This window comes from Branchiostoma lanceolatum, chromosome 16 (assembly GCF_035083965.1).
Source record: "Branchiostoma lanceolatum isolate klBraLanc5 chromosome 16, klBraLanc5.hap2, whole genome shotgun sequence".
Taxonomy (NCBI): Eukaryota; Metazoa; Chordata; class Leptocardii; order Amphioxiformes; family Branchiostomatidae; genus Branchiostoma; species Branchiostoma lanceolatum.
In genome coordinates this window covers 6,319,149-6,347,114 of record NC_089737.1, presented here as the reverse complement: position 1 = coordinate 6,347,114, position 27,966 = coordinate 6,319,149, and the positions used below count along the sequence as shown (strand labels likewise).

The window sequence follows — 27,966 nt, the reverse complement described above, 5'->3', positions numbered from 1 at the left end:
ATGCTGTGTCACGTTACCATGGTCACGAGACAATCTGTGTTATGTGCGTTACGTCACATTACGTCAGAGAACCCAATGAAGCTGACGAGATAGCCCTTTTTCTAGACCATGAATAATTTATGACGCGTAACGGCTAACGCTGCTTTTCAGATGATGTATTTTGAATGTTGAACACAATTTTTGAGTGCTCATGACGTCAATTGTAGGGCCAATGTTGACGTCTGTACTGGAAATCATATCTGCATTTGTTAACTTATATCTACCGCTAGTGAAAACAAGCTATTTGCAACCCGCGAGTTTCTCTGTATGGTTGACAACTTGACGCCGACAGAACGATCTGCATTGCGCAGAAATTCCGCTAGGTTGCCCCATGCACGGTCTATCGCCGTTTTCCCCCAAGATAAATCGATGAAGTCCAAACAACAACAGCTTTGACAGAGAAAATGTGTCATTTTATTGGGTTTATGAACAAACAAGAGAAAATCACGTCTAGGCTTTCAAATAATGACACCAACTAGAAGCGAACATAGCATTCAATACAGCTTAAATAGTATAGTATGCTCCAATAGAGTCTATTTCTGCAGGTGTACAAACTGACGAAATGTTAAACTGAATTTGTGAGAATGAAACCCAATTGCTAGCGTTTTTCTTAAGGCCACACAACACGGTGTTATTTTTACTCACGCCACAGTTCTTAATGTACAGAGTTTTCCCCTTCCAAATAGCGTACAAAAATGATAATACAGATGATAAATTTGCAAATTCTGTGATTGTTTTGGTTATGCATATGGCAAATGCTTATTCATACTAATTCTTCATATACATATATGTATATGGAAAAGGGTTGAGTGATACGAGAACATTCATTCGAGAATATAAGTGTGGGATAAGTTTCTTTGTTTTACGTTCGCTGAGTTTCTCGTCGGTAATTTTACAAGACTTCCACCAAGTCGGCATCGTTGGTGAGATGTATACATGTACAAGACACAGCCATGGCTTGGTTTAAGTAGTTTGAATGTCGTGTATGTTATTAAAGGGTAACTTTGATATTTTCTTCTTTCTAAAACCTTGCACCACAAAACGCGGCTAGAAAACAGAGGCACACAAACGCACACAATTCCCATTCAAAGCGATAGAGCATTATTTACTTCACGGGCCGTTCCATTCTTAGAATTGGTGGTGGTAAACTGAAACAATTTTTTATGTAAATGCAGATATGTTCACGAATGAAACGCAAGTTATGTGCCCAAGAGGCATTGAATTTTAAGATCCATGGGGGCATTGTGAAAGATGGATTGTCCGTACCCCAATCTTTAAGAATGGAATTGCCCACATACACAATATTTGTCTATTCGAGGAATGACTAGTTATAGCAGGTCTAGAAAAAGCGTGGTCCACATTCAATTTCAAGTCAATAAAAACACCAAGTAAATTTAGACACTTTCAAAACGGCAAGGGGGCCATGTTTTTTCAAATCCTTAAGTACATGCATTTAGATGATCAAAATAAAAGCAATAAGTAACTTAAATCTATCAGTTTTATTTTTCCGGTGGTTGCTTTATCTGAAACGTTGGAAAAGTTAAGAAATCTTAAAATCTTGGCCCCCGTGCCGTTTACAAAACGGAATAGTCCACTAAAAAAGGTCATGAAGGTCGCATCCTGACTGCGTGCACGTGGTGTCATGTGACCAAAGTAGAACTCTCCATCCCTCATCAATGATTGGTTGTCGACCACGTGACCGAAGTCGGTCATAGCGCATGTTAGAAGTTGGAGAGCAAAATCTTCAAGGTCGAGGCTGGCGCAGGCGCACTAGCGGAAATAGGCTGCCAGGTAGGCGGGGATGACCAAGGCAGAAAGCAGGGGCAGGAGGCCCTCGACACCAGCTGAGGAAAGAACAAACAAACAAACAATGAATGATTATAGTCACGCAACTATGACGTAGTTAAGCATCCGCCATATTGGTGTTTTATGTTCTACACATGTGATTTTCCCATTTCGCTCGACTTAAAAAAAACAAAAAAAAACAAACATTATTCTAACGTGTAATAAGCAAGCTTTTCAATGATATACAAAACAATAAAATGTAACCGGCCAAATCTAAGTTTCCATTAAAAAAACACACCATTCACACTCTTTGATAGGTGTGAATGGTGTTCAGCACCAAGGACAGGTATGTGTGGAAGTACATACGAGCTCCCGGCACATTTATGTACGATCTCGTTCCCGTGATACTTACAGCTGGGGGTGGTCTCGGGCTCCGCTGATCCGGTCGGCTCCGGTTCTGCTGAGGTCTCCGGTTCGGGTGCAGGGGTGGTCTGCGCAGCCGCCAGCACCAGGAGGGAGAGGAGCAGTACCCCGGCCAGGAGAAGCTACAGGGGCGACACATAGCGAGAAATATCAGTACTGCAGTTACACTTTGTTGTGTAGAGAAGTACTTTGAACCGGGCTGCTGCGCAAGGAGAGTGAAAGACGCCACCCACACCAGGGTGTACCAATAATGACTCGACTGTTAAAGAAGGCAACTATAGCTAAGGGATTTCCCCAGTGAGATCTAGAGAAAGTTTCCTCGGGGGCATGTTAGCCCCGGAGCCGAAGAACTGGCCTGTGTAAGCCCTCACGTCCAGGTTAATCAAACAAGTTTCTTTCCTGGTGTTTAGCCAAGTTTATCAAGTTCTAGACCTTATCTACCCTATCAGCCCTGTTCCACCCAAGTGAGGAAAACCGATATTACTCGAACGTCGTACAACTCAAGCGGAAAACGAGAAGGCCGATTGCTTCAGGACCTGGGTCCGTAATCGCGCTGGCTTTGTATTTCACCAGTCGTTTCCATCACCTCAAAGCCATTACAGACTAGACCTTCCCCCCGATATAGACCGCGTGCGAGGTATCGTCCGGTCAATAGCGTAAATCTTGCAGGGAAATCTATGGTACAGGTCAGGAAGAGTGACCTTAGAGATCGATGTTTGAAAAAACTGTGCGCGGTTTACTTTACTTATACGTCCTCGGTGGACACGAAGTTTTGTTGCCGCGATGGCGTTATCGGTAATTCTTTTGATTGCAGTGCAGTAATAAATCGCTAGGTGACGCGCAAGAGACATGCCGACAGATATGGTCGCAGAACACAGTATTAATGGGCGAAAAAAAACAATAGTAGTTCGGGTACGAAGTAGTGCGTCACATTGCTTGAAAAGGCCGTAGTTTTTTTTTCTGCGCACGTTAGCGAGGCTGAAACTGTGGTGAATGGCAGAGTAATACGTCAGTTTTGAGACAGTACGAGTTTGATTACGATGTTTGCTCGGTCGGGTTGGATTCGCGCCTGGATATTGTTACCGCCCGACTACTGCAAGTCGCCTGCAGTACGTTGACCTCCGCTGGGGGTCATATCAAAGTGGCTTTTAAAGGAGAACGAGCCGGCAAATCTAACCTCATTTTGCAGATATTTTGTAGATTGAACCTTGAAATCAAACATATAAAAATCTGGCACCCTAATTGTGCACCTTTCTATAAATTTTCAAGCGTCGAAGCATCTCACCTTGGGATCCTTAACTATATAAATCCCTATAGGAGAAATACTGTGGTCTGCAACCATATAACTTCTCTAAGGGAATGCTATGAGTTGAAGAAGGCAGCCAGAATACGTACATGTGCCAATGACCCGATTCTACTGAAGGTTATCCACTGTCACCAGTCTCTACGGGACGGCTTAGTGGTGTTCTACCGGGCCCAGGGTGCTGTTTTTGGCCTGTTTCTGTTAGCCTGTCTTTTTAGCTGGCATATCGAGTTATTGCCCCCGAGCAAACTAATTAAGCCAAGCCCGTAAAACCACCCCCGTGCGGGGTAATCTGTCTAGGCGGGCGCGCATCACTCATAGCACCGTAAAAATACCGAGGAGCTCCCGATGGTATGGCAACCATGTTATCCCACAGACGAACGATCAGTTTTATTCCAGTTGGAGCGGTCGAAATGCCGGCCTCTCATCCGAAAATCTTTCAGTGCGGTTTGGCATATGATGTATGATTTGGTCGGAATTACTTTTACGCTTTGTGAGTGCGCATGCGCTTTTGGTCAAACGAACTTGATTTTGCGGATGGCATCCTTGATCGTATTTGATTTAGACCCGTGTGCTGGAAAGACGAAAAGAAGCAGAAAGGAATGTTTCTTTTGACATACGCACAATGATAGGGTGAAACTTGATGCAAATTAATTAGAGATGTCATTCGAAATCAGCAAGTGTAAGCCTTATGCAAAATTACCATACATAAAATGAAACTGTTTGAAACTGTTAAGAACATACTGTAAATGCATTTAAGTTTGCGTGGTTTTCATTTCGCGTTAAGGGGGGAAAATGGAGTCTTCGCAGTGATTTTAAGTTCACGGCACATACTGCTACAGTATCTGACAAAATGTTTGCGGTGGTCTTAAGTTAGCGGTGAAACGGTCGCCGCGAAAACCGCGAACATAAAACCACCGCGAACATTTTGTCAGATACTGTAGCAGTATGTGACTATGGCGCTGCCGCGAACTTAAATCTACCGCGAACATTCCATTTTCCCCCCTAGCGCGAAATGAAAACCACGCAAACTTAAATGTATTTACAGTATGTTGTAAAACATGGGGAAAATATTGTATTATCCCCATTCTAGCATCATCTATGGGACAGAGGGTCTCTGGTGATGGTTTTTATGAGATTCAGTTTGTTTAGCCCTATTATATATTGTACGCACATACCTCCGTCCCCACTCTCACATCTATCAGATAGCTTGAAGTGTTTCAGTTTGCGCTGGCGTGAAATTAAAAGCGAGCTCCTGCCGTCTCGGACGGCTCGGGCTATTAGCCGGCGGCTTCTTGAGTCAGTGCATTTAGATTAAGAGATAATGTGCCGGAGACAACAACTCTTAGTCGGGAAGATCTACAGAGAAGCTAAGGATAAACGAGACGTATCAGCCGGTCTTGGGTTACGCTTGCCTAAAAGCCCGCACAAATTAACTCGGAGATTCAGCTCGCTCTAACGCATACCCGTGCATTTATAGATAAGATTTCTTGACTTTGAAACTAAGTTATACCGGTCTATTTATTTTGAAAAGAAAAAGGTAGCTAGAGTTTAATAGCCTCCGTTGCAGACTCCTTCTAGACCAGAAATAAGGAAAACTAGAGTTAAGTATTTGTACTACATGTACTTCAGGTTTGCTATGTTAGTTTAGCGATTACGGGGTCTTTTTATGAATATGAACTGGTATTGAATTTTTCTTTTTATTTGAGTTGAATGTGTGATAGTTGTGTGCCGATTTGTTAAAAATAGAGAGAACGCTAGCGACCCCAAAAAACACCCCTCCCAATGAAATGGTATGGCTACCCTGCGACGTCACAAAACCAAGATGGCGGCCACCACACATGCCAACGGATCCAACAAATGTTTTGTTACGCAAACCTTTAAAAATGTTAAAAGAAAACAGCTTATTATTATGTTATGGGTACGTTTCCACACTTTCAATTTATGTCTAATTATGAGAAATTCATTTTTATTATGCGTTTTGACCATACAATATTAAACAAGTCCATCTCAACTTATATTTCTAACATCACAAAGAGACGAGAAGAAGCCAAACCTATGAATTAGAGTAGTTTTAGAACCATTGTTTTAGATTAGTATTAGAAATCCTGTCAGCTGTCATTATATGAACGTTACCATGTATTTTGTATCTGTATGCCTGTGCTTAGCCCGTGATAGGGCATGAATGTACAATAAAGGTTATTATTATTAGTTATCCTTTTGTATCCTGATCTGTTATGATTTGTCATGTAATTGATGTAAGGGCTCCCTTGGAAATCAGTTACAATGTTAACTGAAGGGGACACCCTAAAGATTAATAAATAAATAAATAAATAAATAAATTATTGCATAGATCGTCTTTCAGCTTCAAATGCTACAAAATTTAACTTGACTCGATTCTATTTAGAACCATAGCCAAGAAAAAAAGATTTCCGTCTATTAGGGTCAAGCCCAGGTCATCTGGCGGCGGTGAAATGTCGGCCGATCCGTTCTAATGCCGCCTGGCCGTACCTGGCGTTATATATGCCCCTGTTCTAATGGGTATTGATGTTGTCTGGCTGAGTGTGACGTCACAGCGCGCACACACGCAGACGGCAATCCATTTATAAAATCCTCTGTGACGCCCGACAGGAAGTACTTTATGGCAGTACAGAAATATTAATAATCATTTCTGTCTTATACACATATTACGTCAGTCACTGACGGCTCATGGAATACACTGAGGGAAAATCTGTCACAGTTCTGAAATGAAAAATGATTTTCTCCTCATATTAAGTTATACGATTGCCCAAGGCCCTCAGAAAAATAGTCGCCTATATATATCTTACCGGTACCCTAGAAAAGTATATACACTAGTGTAACTGTTTGATTTTGCAAGATATGTGACGGTCTCCAAAGATTTTTCTTTCCGTTGGTGTAATTTGCGACCGTCCCCATAAAGTTTCGTTTTCAAGAACTTCTTGAATCAGCAACGATCCCTACAAACCGTTAGCCAAATCCTTAATGCTGTATATTTTGTAACGACCCCCCTCCTCCATAAACACAACATCTGATATCTACAAGCCGCCTGACCCGCTGCCCCATATCTCCCACGATGTACGGTCGTGTCGTCGTCCGCTCGTGACGAGAATATGGAACGATTCGCACTTGCCTCAGGGTGGCCGAACCGCGCGCTATTGTCAGCCTAAGTCCCCGTGAGAGTGTCTACCTTTTACTGTAAATGCAGAAATGTTTGCGGTGGTTTTATGTTCGCGGTTTTCGCGGCGACCGTTTCACCGCAATCAATTTATCCAATAATGTAGTAGTATGTGACTATAGCGCTGCCGCAAACTTAAAACCACCGCGAACACTCCATTTTCGCCTCAGCGCGAATTAAAAACCACGCGAACTTAAATGCATTTACAGTATCTTCAGTTGTCTGTGTGCTGCGATACAATCATGCATTGGAGAATGACTAAAATGTCTGTTGGCATTCTTGCCCCAGATTTTAACTTAAGTGCACATAGTACTCTCCAAACAGATCGTTAACTTTGTTTTGTCGTTGAAGAGAGTGAGTACCAATCAGAAGGTAACGGTCCCCCTCTCCAACATCTGCTTGGAGAGTAGGTCAAGGGGAATAGTGCAATAGCCTCATTAGCAGGCTCCTCGAGTCTGTTTTTTCTCTGATGGCAGATCAGTTCTATTGCACTCGTGTCGTTGTTGCCAGCCTCCATAGCCTTTATAATATGGAGGTTCTCTATAGAGGTTATGGAGCTTTCAGAGGCTGGCAACAATGTACCGAGTAGTGTTGCGTACCTGTACCGTGTACCGGCATTGTACCGTAAAAATTGATTAGGTACTGGTCCAAAATACCGGATCATGAAGTACCGGTACTGTACCGATATAGATTGACGTCAAGTATGTGCTTATTTTGTGACTCATCTCCTGACCTCATGGCTCATGCAACACCAAATATGACCAAAGTGACACCTTGGAACAGCGTAACTCATATGCAAAAGACCATTCAGGCAGGCTGGGGAGTTTTGATAGCAAGGCCAAGGGAGTTTGGCGGTAGGTAACCTAGTTATTGTTCTTTGAATAAAGATACTGACAAGTTGTAAACAGTTTATTTATGTTTCTGTCATTATTGAAGTCCAGAAAAACACATGTAAATTTTTCAAATTGTTCAGGTACAGGTACAGGTACGGACCTGTACCTAAGCCTCTGTACCGGTACCTGTACCGTTTAGGTACGCAGCACTAGCACCGAGTGAACTAATATAAGACATGCCATCAGAAAAAAGCCAGACTTGTAGAGCCTGCTATGGAGGCTTCTGCACCTAGTGGATGACAGGCATCCTCTTGACTTTCCAAGCAGAGGTAAAGACAATAAAAGAGACAATAAAAAAGCCTGACTTGTAGAGGCTACGCATGCAGTACGTCTGTTCGGCCTGAGATTTGAGCACGAGGCTATGCAGATCCGAGTGCCAGACATTACCAGGTTCCTCCCAGACACAGCTCGCGCGTAGGGAGTTCAGTAAAGCTGTATTTTATCAGCCAAGCTGCTAATGGTTCCCACTAAATCCCTACAGACCGTGCCTGAAACGGTTTAGGAGTTGGACTTGATATAGATTGATACTTAATTTGATTTCAGAAGCGGGCTGGCTGATTTCTCTGGCAAATGATTCTCCCTTTTTGGCCAATCTTTACAATTTATTTTGTCAGCAACCCCAAAAAGTCTGGTAGAAACATCAGACAACGTTTTGTTCGAACTCTGCGAAGGACGATGGTGTATCGTAAAAATTTTTACGACCGGAAATTTCAACATTTCCTGCCGTCGTTCTTCTCTTAAAGCAGAGCATCGTAACTCAGTGACATGCACGTTACAGTTTGCTCATAAAAATCACCATTATTTATTCAATAAAGCGACGTCTACTGGCTAAATCCACAAGAGCTAATGGCATATTTCCTGTAGAAAATATACGACCCATTTTTAACTGATGTTAATCGAATATTGTGTCTCACAGAAACTTCCTTCATGAAAGTGAAACCGATGCTGCCAAATACTCTTTAAGGAAGTTGAAGGAGGGGAATGCTATCTTCTTCTGACAGACGAATCCTTAAGGACTTGTCACACAAGTTTGAAAAGTTTTTTTTTTTGCCGGAGGTTACGAAAAGAAGTACAGTCTGATTTTTTGTGTGTCTATCTGTCTGTTTGTGTTTCCACACGTATCAGGCACGTTGGAGACACTGACAGGAAGTTAGGTCAAAGGTCCCAGAAAGGTCCCAGTACAGGTTATGAAAGGTACCTGTCCTCAGCTTCCTGCTATATCTATGCATGTCTATATGGGAGCCAGTGGGAAAATTCATGGACAGAATCAGCGAGAAATTTACAAAAACGAATAAAGCGAAAAATTCACAAAACTCTTTTTTTTTAACGGAGGTTTGAGATCTTCGATTTCTTGTTCAAACATGCATGTAGCTGCTCTATGCCATAAACTATAGTTACATGTGTATCTGACTCTATACCCTGATCTTGAGTCTGATATGTAGGCTATAGAACGCGTGGGTATGATGGTTTCAACGGGTAAGTAATACGTGGGCGGTGCTATGTCAGTAGGGAGTTGTATGTACGGTGAGCTATGCTCGCTATGTGTACATTTGAGATAGAAGGAAAGCCAGATTTCTCAGAAATCATTACTAGTCTCACTGTTGGCAATATATCATCAATCGGTGGATGTGCAACGTTTGGGAAGACAATAGAAAGTTGAAATGTAGAAATTCTAATAATTTTTTGATTTACATATTGATAGATATGTTGTTGATATTTCTGCCACTTTTCTATTCTTACGCTTCTTGAAATCCGTCATTTTCTTCTTTTTGTATTTTTTTTCTGACACGTTCTTCTACCTTCAAGTTAATTCAAATTCATTCCCTGCATCTTTATCGAAGACTTTAAATCTTTCGCACCCAATATATTACCTTTCTTCCATGTCTTCCTAGGTTTCTTACCCTTTCGTCTTATTTCTTGAAGTGCTGCCTCTTCCAAGCATGTAATCTGTCTTCCCTGTCTTCTGTTTATCTTTAAAACAGTGACATATGCCTGCAACTGGACGATCCAAACCCGATATGCAAAGAACCGATAACTTTTGAAATTTCGAACACAAAGCTACTGACAGTGACACGACGGAAACCTAATCAATTTTCCCGCCTGGAAATAGGTGATAAAATTAAGCGTATGATCTCTCCGTCGTTTTATCTCTCGGTTTGACGAGAAGTTCAGTGATTGGCGATCAACTTGTCAACTTCGTTCTGAAACCCATCAGTTAGATAAAGAGGAACGCCGCAGGTGCTATGGCGGTGGACACCCTGTAGGGATTATTGAGTACCCCCTAGGCGGTATTACCGAGCCTGTGGGGACCAATGATGAGGCGCCTTATGGAAGGTTTAAAGATGACGAACGAGACTGAAAATGGCGCAAATTTGGACCATGGGAATAGTATTGTCTTTTCCCTCCTTCTTTTCCACTTGCCAATTCCTTTCAAGTACCTAAAACCGTTATCTTTCACAGAAATCCATGATTGTTTAAACGTTTCCGCTCCCCTAGCAACGTTGGGTTTGATCTTTCGCATCTTTTACAACACCAGAGAGCTTTAAAACAAGTCAACTCAGTCGTCAATGGCGGACAAAATGTCAGAATCTTAACTCAACCAAGACAGAAATCCATGATTATTTAAACGTTTCCGCTTCCCTGGTACCACTGGCTTATTCTTTCACATCTTTACAACACCAGAGAGCTTTAAAATAAGTCAAATCAGTCGTCTAAGTCGGGCAGAATGTCAGACCGGGCCCAATTAACGGCCGGGCCGGCGTACAGACAGACACATGTGGGGATCGGGAAGGTACCCTCGTGGGGAGACGTCAGACAAATGTTATCGTTAAGAGCTCTTCAGCTGGAGAAAGTTGTACAATCTCCCTCCCACGCAAGAAGATAGTCTCCATTCCAGGCTTTACGGAGGGCGTTCTGATGATATCAAGGAGCTTTGTTAGAAACTGCGTGAAGCCTGTTTTATCATAACACGGTAAAACAAGTACAAGTACGTAAATCAACTAAAATATCTTAACGCTTTTGGGTAAGAAGATTGAAGATGACTTTTATTGGTTTGGTGCACTTAAAGTTTGAGAAATCTTAACTATCCCACGGAAGATTTCTAACCCTCTATTGGATGTTTTTTTTTGTAGTTAAAACATATACATGTTTATTTGTATCCCGTACTTTATAACAGGGAAGACTTTGACCTAATCCTAAGTACGAGATCTTTTCTTCACCATTTAGTTGTTGTCAAGACTACAATGATAACAAATCTTTCTGTTCCTACCATCGAACATGAGCTCTGCCCTCTCATTCTAATGTTTCTCACTTGTATATTCTTCTGACGGCGGCTCTTGGCTTTGCTACAGTCTTAAGACTGTGTGATCACCTGAAGGCTGGGCTAACGTCTTTAAGTAAAGTCTCGTGTAGCAGTCTGCGTCTTGAGAGTCGTTTTGCTAATTGGAAACCCGAAAATCCCGCCCTGCGTCTCCTGAGTAAATAGAAGACTGGCTTTGATGCTGAAGATTTGTATAGGTGCCAAGGTGTTACGCCGTGTGTCTAAAGTTTGGATACTTTGTACTTTTGCGCTGTTACCTTCGCCGAGAAGGTTATTTTTTGGAAGCGTTTGTATGTATGTGTGTTTGTGTGTATGTATGTATGCATGTATGTATGCATGTTTATTTGTTTGCATGCATGTATGTTTGTGGTTAATCAGCGTAACTCCAGTAGCTATGCATGGATTTTCATGAAATTTGGTATGTGGGTAGGCCATTTCCTGTCACAAAAATACTCGATTTTGGGTCCCCTGACGGCTTTTCCTTGTTACTGCAGCAGAACTTCCGGTTTTGATATCTCGTGTTTTGGACAAGCTATGGTCACGATTGTTGGTGTTGGGTGATAGATAGCTCTTGTGCCCGTTCACAATGTAGTGTAACAGGGATTAAGCAATTACAAGTTCGTTGGGAACTGAAGTTCATTCAATAAAAAGCCAGCATAGCAGCGCCGTTGTTGTTACTCGCCAGGGTGAATAAACTTGGCAAAAAATCGTTCAGTCATATCGATTTTACCGTCCATACGGGTTGAGGGGTACTACCTACCTACCTACCTACCTAGTCCCTTGACCTCCGGGTCGTAGGGGGGACAAGGTAGCAGTAGTGGGTACTAGTCATTGAGAAATCATGCTGCCTTAAAATCATGTTTTCTGTTCGTAACGGTTCGAACGCCCCATCAAAATAACGACATCAAACAGGGTATTGAGAGGTTTATTTCTTGCATAGTACGGTTATCATCAACTAATATCAACCAACCAACCAACCAACCAACCAACCAACCAACCAACCAACCAACCAACCAACCAACCAACCAACCAAAGTATACTACAGGCCGCAAAAGACGTACAGACACAAGCTAAATCGATACTTTTCTTCTGCTTGGAGTTGAATGTAATAACCATTTTTGCTTGGTCATTCAGCCGACATGCAAGCGCGCCCCCTACCCCGTAACGTTCCATACGCTTCCGCGACGTCACATTTCTCAAAGCCTGCCGCCCCTCACATCTAATAGCCCGCGCCACAGCCACCTGTTCGGCCGGCCTACTTCTGACGGGGTCCGAGTAGGGAACAGTTCGCTACACCACCAGTCATAGAGGAGCGTTCCTACACAGGGTATTACTCTAAACGTGCACGAAAGGCTCTGAAGTGGCTGTCATTGTGTAAGAAGGGCTCCCTCTTCACGTAAAACCCCTCTTATAGCCTCTTCTTCTGAAGTAGTCGAAAGGAGTAGCTATAAGAGAACGTGCTAAAAGGTACACGTTGGACGACGGTGGTAGAAATGCCATTAGTCCGTACCAGACTAACTACGCTAGCCTGGAAGCCATATCATCGGGGACTCCTCGATATCTCTACGGCGCTGGGAGTAACCCCACCCGCCCAGACAGCTTAGTCCGCTCGGGGTGTGTTTACGGCCGTGCATTAGATTACGATGGCTGCGAAACTACGGTGGCTGCGAAAGAACGCAGGCTGACAGAAGCAGGTCAACATAGCACAGTGGGCCCCGTAAAAAACACACCTAAGCCGACACGTAGAGACTGGATACCAGACTAAACTACGCTGGTTGTAGGGTAGAATACTTTTCTGGGGGAGTTTGGCCACACTATCTACCAAGAGAAAAAGATGAAAACAGATTTAGAGGGCTGGGAGGAGGACTTGTGTATCATTGTTTTGGCATCTAAATTTTTGGCCACTCTCTCAGGTTCTGGGCTTCAGACATTGTTACATATAGTGCACTATAGGTTTTCATTTGCCTGTAGCTGTGCAGTTTCAAGGGGAAATGTTAACGTTAAACTTTAACGGACTGACCCCTCCTATTTTTGCCGAATTCTACCGTCCATAGCCTGGCCCCAGTCTCTAGGGGTCGGCTTAGGGGTGTTTTACCGGGCCCAGTCTGCTTATGATTGAGCCGTTTCTGTCAGCCTTTCTACTTAGCTGCCATATAGAATTTCGTAGCCTTTTTACATTAGTTACCATAGACGGTTTCGCCGCCGCCCAAGGCCGTAAACCCACACCCCGAGCGGGATAAGCTGTCTGGGCGGGCGGGCATCACTCCCAGCGCCGTAGAGATACCGGGGAGCCCCCGATGGTATGGTTTCCAGGCTATACCGCCCATAACCACGTTGTTGGAGGCTTGATATTCATATCCTGGGTGCAATATCTGTTAGTTTTATACTTGCTTGCGACGTACATGTTATTGTATCAATTTGTCTGACTAAATTCGATCTGATGTCAAACAGTGTTTGGTCCAAGAACAAGGAGGTCCATGTTGTTGAGATTTTGCACTTTTCTTCATAGGAAACAAAACAATAGAAATGTACACTACTACCGTCTGAGTTAACAACAAGGGTTCCTTGATAATACGTTTAAGCGTAAACTTTTGGGTATGAGTCACAATGATTCTACGTTACTTCAACAAACTTCTGAAGTTGAATAACTTATTACCAATCAATATCCGTGGGAAAACTGTCGGTCACTTCGCTTTATAACGATTTATCCTTCCGAGAAAAATACTTTACCGTCCAAATCTAATCACGCGTTTGACATTCGCGATGAAACTTGATTATAACCGCCTTGATTGTGCTGGCATGACGTAAATGGGAGGGCGAGTTCGGGTGAAATCACATCACAATTACAGGGGTTAATGGTGCATGTTCCATCGGGGCCATTTCTGCTCTTGATAAGCCACAGTAGCGCATTACAAAGTTCACGTACAAACGGACACGTACATGTTTTTGTTACCTTCGCCAAGGTTATATGTTTGGTAGCGTTTCTTACGTGTGTAACTGTATTTGCTATCGAAAATTCATAACACAAGAAGTTATGGATGGATTGTTATGACATTTTTGTTGACATTGTTATGTGATTTGTTCTTGGTCTATCAAAGAAATTATTTAGATTTTGGGCCCCCTTGCGGGTTTATTCAGTACTGCAGCAGAACTTCCATTTCTCATGTCTCACTCATAGTCTTTTTTGTTAATAGTCAAAGTCTTGCGGTATTCATGGTAGTATACAACGTAAAAATAGCATTATTGCCAAATCACTGCATCCCGCAGATTGAAATGGAATCGTCCTATATGACGTATGACTATATTTGGATATGATCTTTAATACTGCAGACAATCTATATATATTCCCTGGCGACATCCGGGCACTTATATCAAATCTCCTGGATCTAATTTGACCAATTTCTGTACCAATCGATGACGGCGAAAGAGATGAGATAAATTCATCATCAGACATCGCACAAGGTTGTGATTGAAATTTAAATATTGCAGTCACGTGGCAATGACGTCATTCAGCATCCGCCATATTGGTCGATTAAAGAAATACGACAAATGTGCTAATGGACTGTTTTTGCTTTGGTTATTAAACACAACAGTTATTGCTTTTTCTCATGTTTTGGCATGTCTGTCTGTGACTGTGTGTGTTTCTGCGATTTCCAAACTAAAAACTAGTACTCAATGACCATGCACCGTTGCCATCCTCTACTGAGCTCTTATACTTGTCTGTGACGGTGTCATTTTTACAACAATCTTTATTGTTCATTTTAGTGACGCTGAAGAAGAGTGATGGATGTCACTCGAAATGGCCGGAAATAAATCTCCGAATTCTTATCCAGGTGTATAGTCTGAATTCTCTTTATATATTGTTTCCCTGGATGTCTAACCTTCACAAACGTAACAATCTTTATTGACACAACAAAAGTACAGCGACTTTCGTAAGGTCTTCTACAAACATACATACAAACAAGCAATTACAGGTGGATACAAATGAATTAGTCTATCATTGCAGACGCCCTGAACTGCCCTGCCCCCCCCCTCGTGGCGTCTCCCACAGAGACGATCTAATTCCAATCATGAAAGGACCAGACAATTCAATCATATCCTGCAGATATTACTTTCCCGGTATGAATCAGCAGTCTGGGGACACTGAGAACCATTCTAGAATAACATCGGGGCCATGTCAAACGGTCTAGTCTCCATCGTTCTCTTCTGCGGCCAGAAAAAAATAGTAGAAATTGTCTCAAAAGGTAGAATAATTTGCTAGTGACTTAAGACGAATTTGGGAGTTCAATTTGACAAACACAGACCTTTGCGAGTCTTTCAGCTACAAAAAAAAAAAGATTCGGCGCGAACTGTCTCGTAGCTGTAACTCTAAACCTAAAGCCCCCCTCTCACTGGATCCGCGGCACGCTGGCGGCGTCGCTGCGTCCTAAACTGGATTCGTATTACCCTTGACTTTATAATGGGAATATCACTGAAAACGTACAAGTATGACCAAAAAGACAATAAAACACACAAAGCTTAAAAAGATAAGTTTTTTGTCGATGATATTCGTTGAGTGTTTTGTCGCAGCGACGCCGCCAGCGTGCCGCGGGTCTAGTAAAAGGGGGGGGGGCTTAACCTATAGCTCCCTTTAAAACTACTTTCGTACGTTTCTGAACATCAAAAGTAAAGACACATAATAGCATGCCATTGCCTTTGATGAAAATGTCATTAGGTCGTGGTGTTTCCAAAGGGGCCGATAAAGCAGACGTTCGGTGTAATTTGTAGGTACTATAGATGTATGATGACATTTCGGCGGTGTGTGGAGGTATAATTAATTGGTCTGCCATGTCCTCCAACTGTCCGATGTGTCGTGACTCTAAACGGGTTTTATTCTCCAAGCAGATGTATGGTTTGGCACAGTGTTTACTGCGTGTTTTTGAGGCTTTTTAGTAGACGTATTTCTAGTGGTCCATGTTTCTCTCTTCCTACACCACTAGACAGATATAACACGTGCAAAACACTGACTTTTACCTTACATCTGCTTGGAGATTAATACTGTTTATAGTTGATAGTCAGACTCTGTTTTTCTAGCTTCCACCAAACTTCCCTATTAAAGGGGTTATGGATAGAATTCACCAAAAATAGAGTGAACAATTGTCCTGGATAGTTAGTCCGCGGGAAGGTTGCACGGGCAAATGTTACCCTGTATAGGGGCAAATATTCCCCCTATTGCTAGCGATTTATCAGTTTGCGCAATTTTGTGTCATCTCGGCATCGGCCATAGAAAAGAAATTGAGGCGTATTCTTTAATGATTCCAGACGATCTTTTTTCGTGGCTAAGGCGTAAGAATGTCAGTAAGCGAAAATATCAAACTTCTTGTCCTACTACATTCATACATGTCTAATATAACTCAAGTGGAAACCGCAACACGAACCACCACTTCCCGTAACTAAAGTTAGTTACACAATACCTGGAAGTGACAAACGTGCAATCTGCTATTCCGGGAACTTCATCCGGCTGGTGGTGCCTGTAACATGCTACGTGACATATTTTACAAGCAGAGGTTTCGATCGGAGGGGTGGAGGGTTAGTCGTGGCCACATTGTTAACGCTGCCCGTCCTAAAACTAGCCCCCCCCAACGAAACCTCTACTTGAAGAATGTGACGTGACAAGAATGGTCATTTTTCCTGCGAAATGTTCTTACTAGATCTACTAGCAGATCTAATCTTGTTGGTCAGACAGAAGTATTATTTTCACCAGTAAAAAGAAAATGAGTGTCGTTTAAGTATTGAACAAACGAGCTGTAGTAGGATCACATTACAGTGTCAGAGATGGAAAAATACACGTCGATGGCTGCAAAACATCTACTAACTTCTTTCTTGTTGCAGAAAAGGGAAGGAAATTACGTATACCCTCTATCAATGTCATGTATGATTAGATTCAAGACGCACCCGTTGCATAAAGAAAGTGGGAGGTTCAATCAAGAAACATCAACAACAGAATCCAACAATCCCAGATTTATACATATGCAATGATCCTTACTATGACTAGGGTAGCCACTTGTTTCGACAATACCGTATATCGTCATTTCGTGTTTTTAATTTGTCCCCCTCAATTAGCCTTCAGGCGACAAAGTGTAATAACGTGTTCATTAATGTGTGAAATTGTCCCCTGTGTGAAAGTACTATACTATATTGTATTATATGTAATCATCATTATACAAATGGCCCATATTAAGGTCTCCTTATACTTCATATGGTCATACACGTATATATTTTGCGATACCAACAATGATGTATGTCACAAAGAGGGCAGGTCTTATTTCTGTGTATCACACAAAAAATAACCTGAAGTTGGCCGAGCAAAGAATTGAAAGAAATAACAACAACAAAACACAACACCTGTTCATAGGGATGGACCTTGGCATGACGTAATACCCGACTGTTATACTCTATCATCTTGGATCGTTGACTTGTTTTGATAAACAGGTCATTTTGCTTGAATGATTGCAGCGCGAATTACATAATATATCAGCTGCGGAAATCTATTCATAACCAAGGACATTACACATAATCCTGCATAATGTCCTTGCTATAACCAAGGATAACTGAAGACAATAATGTATCTACAAAAGTTGCTGAGTCCAGATGTTTCAGAATTTGTCAGTTCCTATATAAGGCAAGAACTACCCCCCCCCACCCAAATACGACGAAAGTCCTTCTTTTATGTATGCATATTTAGCCATCCTGTCCTCACCACCCAACCAATAGATAGAGGCGAAAACAGTATCATTTTTAGCCTCCAAACCAGACTTCTCGACGGGTGCTGTGATATTTCTTTTTTTTTGCTGATGCCAATATTTTCTGATTGTTGCAGTCTTTTGATGACTTGATCAAATGCCCTAACATTGTCCTATGATAAGGAAAGGACACGTAATCTACACTACAAAAACTGCAACATCAAAATGCCCGTCGAGAAGCCTTCTAAAGAGGCTAAAGAAATCCGTAAAAACGGCGATATCAAAACGCCCACCGATAGGGCCTGCTAAGGAGGCTAAATATGCCCTTTTAAAACGGCATTAACAAAATCCGTAAAAAAACTGCGATATCAAAAAACACCTTTCGAGGTGTCTGCTAGGGAGGCTAACTATGCCCATTAAAAACGGCATTAACCAAATGCCCTTCGAGAATCCTGCAAAGGAGGCTAACTAAATCCGTAAAAAACGGCGATTTCAAAACGCCCTTCGAAAAGTCTGCTAAGGAGGCTAACCTTCGCAGAGGCAACAGTGCCCAACCGCGGTACAATGTACATAATTACTTGACCTTCGCGTTTGTATCTAATCCATACAAGCCGTGCTCACATTGGTTAACTCGCAGGAGGTATTGCTCAACAAAGGTGACATGCTTTTAGCGACATTGGAAACATGTAATAAAGATTACAGGGCCGTGGTGAGATTTGAATAATTCATCAGGCAACAAGTGGCAAGCGTGTTTCTAACTAATCTCCAAGCAGATCTCCACGGTGCCAAAATCGTACAAGCTAGCCAGAGAAGCTCCAGTCTGTCAGGCACCGTCGGGAAAAACAAAAACTCCTTCTGCCAGTTGGATACGGTCTTTGCAACCGTTGGGTCTGCTTGGAGACTAGTTTCTAACACCGGTGGGAACAGTACCTTGTCTAGATACTATAATCTCCAAGCAGTTGTTCCAATTTCCTCCTTGCATCTGCTTGGAGATTATGCCATTCCATGCAAATGCGGAACTATACATTGATCATACCTGAGAGTGATATTGGACAGCAGATAGCAATTGATATAGATTCATAACCGCTATATTAGCTAACAGTGCTTTAGAAGAGCAGAGGTGGCCCGGTGTGCTTGGCTAAAACGTGAGCTCTAGCTGTAGCTGTAGTGAAGCCGGATTTTTGTTTGTTTGTTTGTTTGTTTGTTTGTTTGTTTGTTTGTATTGCATACCCGGTAAACCGCATCAAGGCGTAACACACCAGGTTTGTACTCAAGAGTACAAGCTACATACCCGGAAAATTTTATATGATCCACACACACCGGAAGGACCCCTACTCTTTTCGACAAGTGTGTTGGGTTCTTTAACGTGTTTGAGGCTTGGCTCTCCTCCATGTAACGTCCTATCCGAGGGACGTCCCTAACCGAAGCTAGTTACTAAATTTTCACCTGAGTAAAGTGGGGAAAGTCGTGTCAAGTGTCTTTCCCAAGGACACAACGTCAACGGGACAAATCAGGGAACCCCGGATTCGAACCCGGTACCTCTGGGTTCTGGGGCCGACACCCTGCCACTACGCCACCGCGATGCCACAAGAGCACCAAGAGCTCCTTGAAAAAGCATTATACATACTTCACCTCCATTGAGAATGCAAAAGAAGAAGTAGCTAATAGTATGTTAGCTTATCTAGTAAGATTTTGTACTAGTCAATGGTCAAAGAGTAACTTAGCTTTTAGAATTGGTAAGCCTAAATCCTGTATATGGGTGACTCACCGCGTTTTTCTGAGTGGGGGCGACATTTCTAATTTCATTGAAAGAACAAAAAGGCATCAACATGTCTAAGTATCTAAAATCATGGTCGCTAGTCAACACATACACACACTTTCAAAACAAGTGCATGGAATTGTATACGTAGCGATCTAGACATAACAGTGTTCTTTTCTAGAAAAATTTCAAGGTCAGTTGAGAAATGTGATTGTGCAGAGGTGCGCCCTGAGTGACCTTGGGCCTTTGTGAGTCGAACAGACAGCATGATTAGATCGGAGAGTCGTTAGTATAACAAAGGGAACGGAGGTACCGTATCGAGCGAGCTCTTTTTGATCTCAGAAAATTAGTCTGTGACTGTAACAGAGTTTTCACGTTGTCAACAACATTGTGGCAGTGGAAAAATACAGCGAGGGGGAAGTGTAACGTCTATGGAAGGCAAAAGGCTGAAATTTTCAAATCGCCCTCCGATAAATTTCTAGAAAACTCCAGTCATACCAAAGAATGGTGCACATTCACACATAGAACAAGGAGACTTGAGGTAACTGCTGTTCTGAAAGAAGTTGCCAGGGGGCCAAAAAGTCGGAAAATTCGTCGTTTATTAGTTTTTGCAAGATCTATCCTTCCACCAAAAGTCGTTACAATTAATTTGTACCGGCCGACACAGTAACCTTGTACATACAGATCCACCTAAAACATAGCCTGCGTCCCGGGGGGTATACAAGTGCATTTCTACGGCCTCACCCCTGCCTACAGGCGGCTGGGCCCTGTCATTAGCACCCTGGCTGCTGCCGCTCCGACAGACTGGACCCAAGCTCAGGTCACAGCCGAGAGGAACAATTACCCGAGAAGAAGCCAGGCTGATTACCAGGGCCTACATAAGCCGGTTACTCGGCTGCTCGCTCCTACTGTTACCAAGGGTCTTTTAGTTTGAGTTTAATCCTAGTTAGTTCCAGGGCTCCCGGCCCATACTCTCATTTCCTTCACCAACGGCTAACGGGCTATCTGTGACTAGCGTGCATGGTAGACAAATATGAAACAATTCACAAGCCACGCTCGTCACCGAAAAATGACCCATATGCTGTTGTAGGATGCACTTCTCTCTCTCTCTCTCGTCTCTCTCTCTCTATCTCTCTCTCTCTCATTTTCTCTCCCTTTCTCTCTTTCTGTCTATCACTTTCTCTCTCTCTCTTTGTCTCTCCCTTTCTCTTCCCCTTTCTCTCTCTCTCTCTCTCTCTCTCTCTCTCTCTCTCTCTCTCCCTCCCTCCCTCTCTCTCTCTTCAAAGTCTCCCGGGCTTTCTCCTTCCCTCCCTCATTTTTTGCCCCCCTCTTAATTCTCCCTACCAGCACGATCCCGTCAGTGCCACCCGCCCGGTCCTGTAAACACAGCCCCCTCCTCTGACGTCTCCGCCGGCCCAAACCGAACATTCGTCACATTCCAACTTGATGACAGAACTCACAACTCTACCAGGTCTGTCCATTTTACAGGACTCACTGCAGGCGTCGACCTCCTTTTACTAGTGACTGATAGACCAGGTCCAGACGAGATTTCAGTGTTTATTCTTTGTTGGTTAAGGTCACCCAATTATCCGCACGGTAAAGGTTTCAGTAATCTCAGATGAATAAGTTGGGGTCTATTGCGTTTGCATTTTGCAGCCTTTTCTGACATTTCACGACTACCGATGCGCGTTTCTTTAGGACTACCTACTCTCCAAGCAGAGGTTAGGCGCCGGCTTGTTTTGGACGTCTTTTTCAGACGATTTTGTCGGTCTTTCTATTTTCTCAGCTTTTCTCTGTGTACACTGATCAGTATTCACAAAGAAAAGCTGACAAAATAGATCAAGCCGGAGCCTGACCTCTGCTTGGAGAGTTTGGGCTAACCCTGTTAATTAGTTTTCACCCGTCGTGTTCTTTCCTCCCTACATCTGCTTGGAGGTTATAAAGAGCCACACCCAGTACCAGGCATTACCTGGTGTGGTGTCGGTACTACACAAGTCGAACAGGATACAATATGGATTAGAACACTTCTACAAATCCTCTCTCCATGTTCAACAACACCTCTCGAAACTTTAGACGCCCCGCCGCATTGTGAACTCTCGGTTTAAATTTCCTCTCAAAACTCTAAGAACAACTCTCTTTCACAAAACCCAGGACCCGTACCGTGCTTATGTATACGTGTATACACTCAACACTTTAACCGGGAAAAACAGGTTAGCTTTGAAGTGGTCGTTTTGAAATGATTGCATAACGCCTCAATTTGTTCATTTTTGGTAACGGAGTTAGGTCGTTGTACGAGTTTGATGTCGTAGAATTTTTTTAAGCAAGCTATGACAAAACCAACTGCCGGCAAAAATGTCAAAGACAGACTTTTCTGTAAGAGGACAGATAAATTTTGCATGACACTCACACAAATAGTATGTAAACAATAGTAAGAAATCTTTAGCTTAAACGCTATAAAAGAAAAAAAAAGAAGCAAAAATTTGTGTAATTTTCCTTCCCCCAAGTACCCACAGATAAAGGCATGGCCAATTCGTCCATTTCGATGTCGACGTTTCTATTTTCAGCACGCTCTTCGCATGCATGCCCTGCCTATCATTTCAGCCGACCAACGCACAGCCGGTCTTTCCTTACAGCTCAAAATTAGATTATCCTCCGGCCTTTCACTACCCAACCTGCCACGAACAAGAAATATGTTCCAATAGGTAGATAGATTGCAAACTAGATGAGACGCAACAATCCCTAGAAGCAATTTCCAAAACGCCGTGAAGCGATGGAATAAGATTCTAGCCGGATATAGTTTACGAAACTATTATTTTTCATCACCTCTCTCAGCTACGAAAATTGTGTTAAATCATGACAGATGGATCTTCTTTAGAGTACTCCCTCCCAAGATAACCAGATTATTTCCCTTGTCTGTAGTGTTGGGAAGTAATTAGTTCCACTGTAAGAGCACAGTACTCAGGTTCAAATCCAACTTCTCACACAAAGATTAGTCTGTAGTGAAAGATGGGAGTTTGTAATGGTTGCTTTAGGGCAGTCGTATGGCCGAAGTGGAAAAGAATGGAGGGTCTTATAGAGACTACGTGGGTTGATGTAAAGATAGAACTGTGGTCACAGTTAAAACCACGGGAAGAGGACTGCAGATTTGAAGTGTTCTAACCCAGCATTGTATCCTGTTCGACTTGTGTAGTACCGACACCACACCGGGTAATACCTGGTACTGGGTGTGGCTCTTAATAATCTCCAAGCAGATGTAGGGATGAAAGAAACGTGTTGACACAGAAGATCTCGCGGGTATGATTAGACTTTATTATTTATCCCTTTTATTTAGTACTGAATTGAATACATGCCTTAATCTGGGATAAAGAAATTTATGGGGATAGTGGTATTGTGATGGTCTTATCCCATATTTCGCCAGAGAGGTTCTATACCGGTTGCCTAGTGTTGTACTAATGATGTGTACCTAAACGTAACATCAGGTATAGGTACAGAGGTTGAGGTACAGGTCCAAACCTGCTTGTACCTGAACTAAATCTATTTGTCAAAGTAACCTGTGTTCGTGATAACAGAAATATGAATAAACAGTTAACAGAATGTTGATCTAGGCTTCAAATATACGCATGTATATAAATCTGGTAAGCTTGAATACAGTTGCTGATATAGAAGCTTCCGTGTATTTAGAAATTTGTCTTATTTTTGTTTATTCGTTTTGAAATTGCCGCATGCTGTAACTATCCGTAGCAAAGCAACACTGTAAATACATGGGAAAGCATCCCCGTCATCTTAATTCAAGATGACAGCTGTGCTTCACTATAACTCACAAGGTCACTAATTAAGAAATACCACTCCCATCATAATAGGACACACCATGAATAGTTTATCTGTTATATTTATTCACTTATGAATCTTTTATACATGTATGATTACTTTCGTACACACATTATCAATATATCGTGCAAGAATGAACTTCTCTATTTCTGGTGAGAGAGACAACTTCTCGATTGAAAATCAACCTTAATTTTTTTTCAAGTTTCAATGAGCCTAGCAATAACTTAACTTGCGCAACTGAATAATTTTTTCGAGGCCATAGAGTTCTGGAGAACCCCTTTTGGCCAAATTTCGTTTAGCAAGAGACAAATTCTGGTTGGTTTTACCGGCTGACTACCACAGATACAAACCGTTTTTCGAGTGTGCATAAGTCCGTGTTCATATGAGAAACCTCCTTAGTTGGTTTTACTTTAAATGCTCTACGAGGTCCGGTCACAAGAAACCGACTAGAACTGATATGCCACCAGAAAAAAAAATACTATATGCCCTGAAAAGCCCGACTCGTAGATTCTGCTAAGGCCATGTTGATTTGATTATATGGATGACATCCTCTGGGAACTCCAAAACTGATGCGAGCATGCAAATGAAAAAAGTTTGGCCAAAAAAAGTTGCCTTCATTCTGAAATCTACGTGGTCAGGAAGGTTGAACAAAACTAAACACTGGTATACTGAAATATAGATTCTTAATTTTTGTTCTTTCAAAACTTCTTCTTTGATTTTGGAATTTGCTTTGCCATTCTACGACATCTGTTTTCCGAAATATTTGTTTTGCAATTTACAGCATGTATTTTCTCATTTTGTAGCTGCTCTATACGATTTACAGTATGGCCGAAAACATTTTTTTATAACGGACGAAAATTGATGCCCGCGCGGATGTCATCCATATAATCAAATCAACATGGCCTAAAGAGGCCACGAGAGAGCACGCCTTAGCACACGTCTTAGAGCATGTCTCAGACACAGTCTTTGTTTCTCCCGAGCGATCCGCCAATCCATCTACCCACGCTTCGCCCTCGGCAAAAAAAGGAAACAAAAAGTCGCGCACAAAATTGAAGTTGGCACACGGCGGATATTGGCAGAGGAGAGAAACCGCCCGAAGAAACAGGACTCCAGACAATCCACGTGGCCGAGGGGAGAAAATTTCTGAAAGGCTCGCCCTAACTTAAAACACGGTCTATATCTTCACAAGTCAGCCGGTATAACCACCTTTCGACATAATATACCAGCTTTGCAGGAACATGGCACAGTTAGAAAAGTGATGCCACTACTGCATATCTAACTACAAGCTTTTACTACTGTAAAAGTGGAAATGTTCGCGGGAATTTAATTTCGCGGTAGGGAGAAAATTTAGCGTTCGCGTGGCTACAGTTTGAAACAAGAGGGTAGGTGGGCAGGAGACAGAACAAAACATTTCGCGGTGGTTTTAAGTTCGCGGTGAAGAGGTTACTGTGAAAACCGCGAACTTAAAACCACTGCAAACATCTCCCCTTTTACAGTATTTAATGAACAAGCCCCTGTCGTACATTTGATGATGACGACTTCCCCTCTACAACAGTTCTTGAGAAATATCGATCTTAAATGTTTCGCGTTTTCATAAACCACTCTGTTTTCTATTGTAACTCAGTACCTTCTGTATCAAATGAAAAAGATGGCAACTTGTACAAAATGTTCGAATTCCGTTCCGTGTGTTTACATTCCGCCTATATGTTTAAGAATCGATACCTGAATGGGAAATCCTCCAAACTTCAAACGTTCAGAAGGTCAAAACAGAGCGGCACTTGTGTACAATCTACGCACTTGTTGATATAGATCATAACACATGTGAGAACTCAGCAGTCCTTGTGTACAAGCTATTTTCAATTTTTTCTGTTTCTGCCCATACATTTGTAACTTTGTCATCTTGTAGCATGACAACGTAAAACTGCGGCGGCATTTTGCAGTCACTAACATGTGACATATTCAACCTTAAAGGCAACCAAAGCAATATTAGTGTCAAATAAATTAAAATAAAATAAAATAACATAAAATAATGCTGAAATCTTTATGGTAGTGACATTTACTGACACCCTTTAGCACATTTCTGTAATAACTTCATACTTTGAGCATTTTAAAATCGCGCAAAAACGAGCCGTACGATGATCCTCTTAGTTTCGCGAGCCTACAAAAACTCCAGCGACGATTTTCAGTGAGCTCATGAGTTCTCACATCACAACGATAGCGTCTTTTTGCATCATGGACGTCGCTATACATTGCGATAGTGTTGTTGGAACTAATTATATGTAGAAATGACTAAATACATAGACTTTCAAAATTCAAAATTTTCGGGCCCTAATATTGCTTGGGTTTTCTTTAATAACGCTCGAACATGATTTGACAACCGAGGAGCTTGCTGAAAGAGCTCAAACGAAAAGATTTTATAGATCACCAACGTACGGCCACCTGCTCCCGATTCTAATCATGTTGACAGCCGCTTTCAAAACGCTCTTAGGCTTACATCAAATTAATCTTCCATCTATAGAATTGTGGCTGAATGTACGGAAGAATCTATGGCATGCTTTTGGATGCCATACCAACAACGTTGTCACGATATGATACGGTATGCCATGCTTTGATGTATGATATGAAGAAGGTTTCGTGCATGGAACATTATTAATTGATATCTAATCTCCAAGCAGATGTTGGGTCTGTGCTTTATGCGTGTTTTTGAGGGTTTTTAGACGTCTTTCTAGAAGGCTAATCTTTTTCGGAAGGGGAGGATAGAAAAAACCCGGGCTATTAGAAATACATATATAAAGAACCGTCAGAGTCGGCCCTTACATCTGCTTGGAGATTAGGGACGATCGACCAGAAGTAACGAACGCCATCATTCTACATTCTAGCGTTCTGAAATGGATTTTTACAACTCTTGACTTCATAATTAATTCGTACCATGCAAAATGTAAAAGTATGACTAAAAAGACAACGAAACACACAAAGCGTAAAAAGATTAGTTTTTTTATCTAAGAAATTCGTTGAGCGCTTTGTCAAATCGCAGGGCGGTCGCAGCGAGGCCGCCGCCCGAGTGGACTGGGGGTGTACCGGCCCGCCTTATCGTGCGGGAGAGCGCCGCAGAACTTGGCCGGGCGCCATGGGAGGAAGAAAACACGCCGCACATACCAAATCACCGAGGTACAGGCACGGGAAGGCCTGGCCAAATCTCACAGCGGCTTTCCTGGCCAGACAATTCCACAAACACCCGCCCTTTTACCATACTTTTGTTCCACAAGATCATAGCTATATAGAACATCTGTATCTGCTATACGCTTTTCATACATACATGATATATATACGTGTGCAACAAGACCTTTGTCAAGTCAGCACTATCAAACTTACAACATCACAAATGTATGCATGTTCTACCCGCCTTCTACAAAATTGAAGAGGAACAAGGAAAAGGCCGGCAAAATGTAACGCTAGCTTTGCCACACACTTCCACAACATTCCCTTCCGTGCCTTGGGTTTCCGTGTTAATCTCACCAACCCAACCTTCGCCACGTAGTCTCTCTCCGCGTTACATATACATGTAGGGTAAACCCAGACGTATTAACGGTACGCCCTCACAAATATATCCCCAACACCGGTACCTTTATAAACCTGACTAGCTAAAGGTCTAATATATGTATTTCACGTAGATGCCAGCGTCGTGAGTAGAAGCTCTTGTCTACTTACCGATTTAGCCATGTCGTGTCGTGGTTGTGTACTGGTCGTGGTTGTGTCGGGAGAGGCTGTCGGGCGGGGTGCGTGTCACGCCTAGAGCTTGTCGGACGCGTCTGTGCTCCAGTCCACGCTCACACACAGGCTTAACACGCGCACGGCATGCCGGGATGAAATCATCGTGCGGTTGGGTTGGAAGAAGATTCCCGAATGGAGGCTGTGATGGGGTTTTAATAGTGATGGATAAAAGAGGAAAGGCTCGGCGTGGGGTGGCTGGAGTTAATGTACGCACAGGAATTAGGCGGTTCATTTCTACAGGAGACATTGGGAAATAATCGAACAAGAGGCTACTAGAGTGTGAAGTTGAAGAGAACGTGAGAGGCTCGACAGGGGGTTTCGTCAACCACGAATAGTCCTTTGAATGGGTTTTACAGACACGTATTGTATTTTATGTTCGCGTGCCGTCTCAACATTCAAACATGCGGAAGGCAATTTTTCGGAAGATCAAATAGCCCGAAATGCCTGAGAAATGCGGTTTTTTAGATTTTGGTTGAACCATAATCTGCAGTTAGTGGAGGATCCGATTTTATTTTACAGGGTAAGGTTTCGCTTTTCCGTGACTCTTTTGCGCATAAAAGTGAGTGGATGCCTAATCAACGAGCCACAGGTTATAACGGATTCTGACTGAACCCTCCGAAGTATGCAGGTGTCTTGAGGGTAGGATGGGGAAATAGGATACCTGACACCCCCTATTCTGATTCTTATAACCCCTGCCACTACCCTCTATCGTTATTTTGCAGTGCCTCTAGCTTCTATCTTGCTTTGAAACGTTAAAATCCTTATTTTTTTCTTGCTTTTTGACAGACAAAGACGACATGACACTGCACTCAAGTTTTTCATAACTTATTTTAACCGTGCCACGTACACAGAACAAATATACCCAATTTTTTTACACCTGGGTGTAGTGTGGAAAGTCGTGTAAAGTGCCTTTCCCAATTGTAAGGGC

General features: G+C 42.5%; 1 long non-coding RNA gene across 1 annotated transcript; it reads right to left on the bottom strand.

Moving 5' to 3' along the window:
• Nucleotides 1-430: 430 nt before the first annotated feature.
• LOC136422084 (uncharacterized) lies at nucleotides 431-27,122 on the bottom strand. Its single transcript, XR_010753576.1, has 3 exons — nucleotides 26,976-27,122; nucleotides 2,237-2,369; nucleotides 431-1,883 (listed from the first exon to the last, which is right to left on the bottom strand). It is a non-coding gene; the product is annotated as an uncharacterized lncRNA (long non-coding RNA).
• Nucleotides 27,123-27,966: the final 844 nt, after the last annotated feature.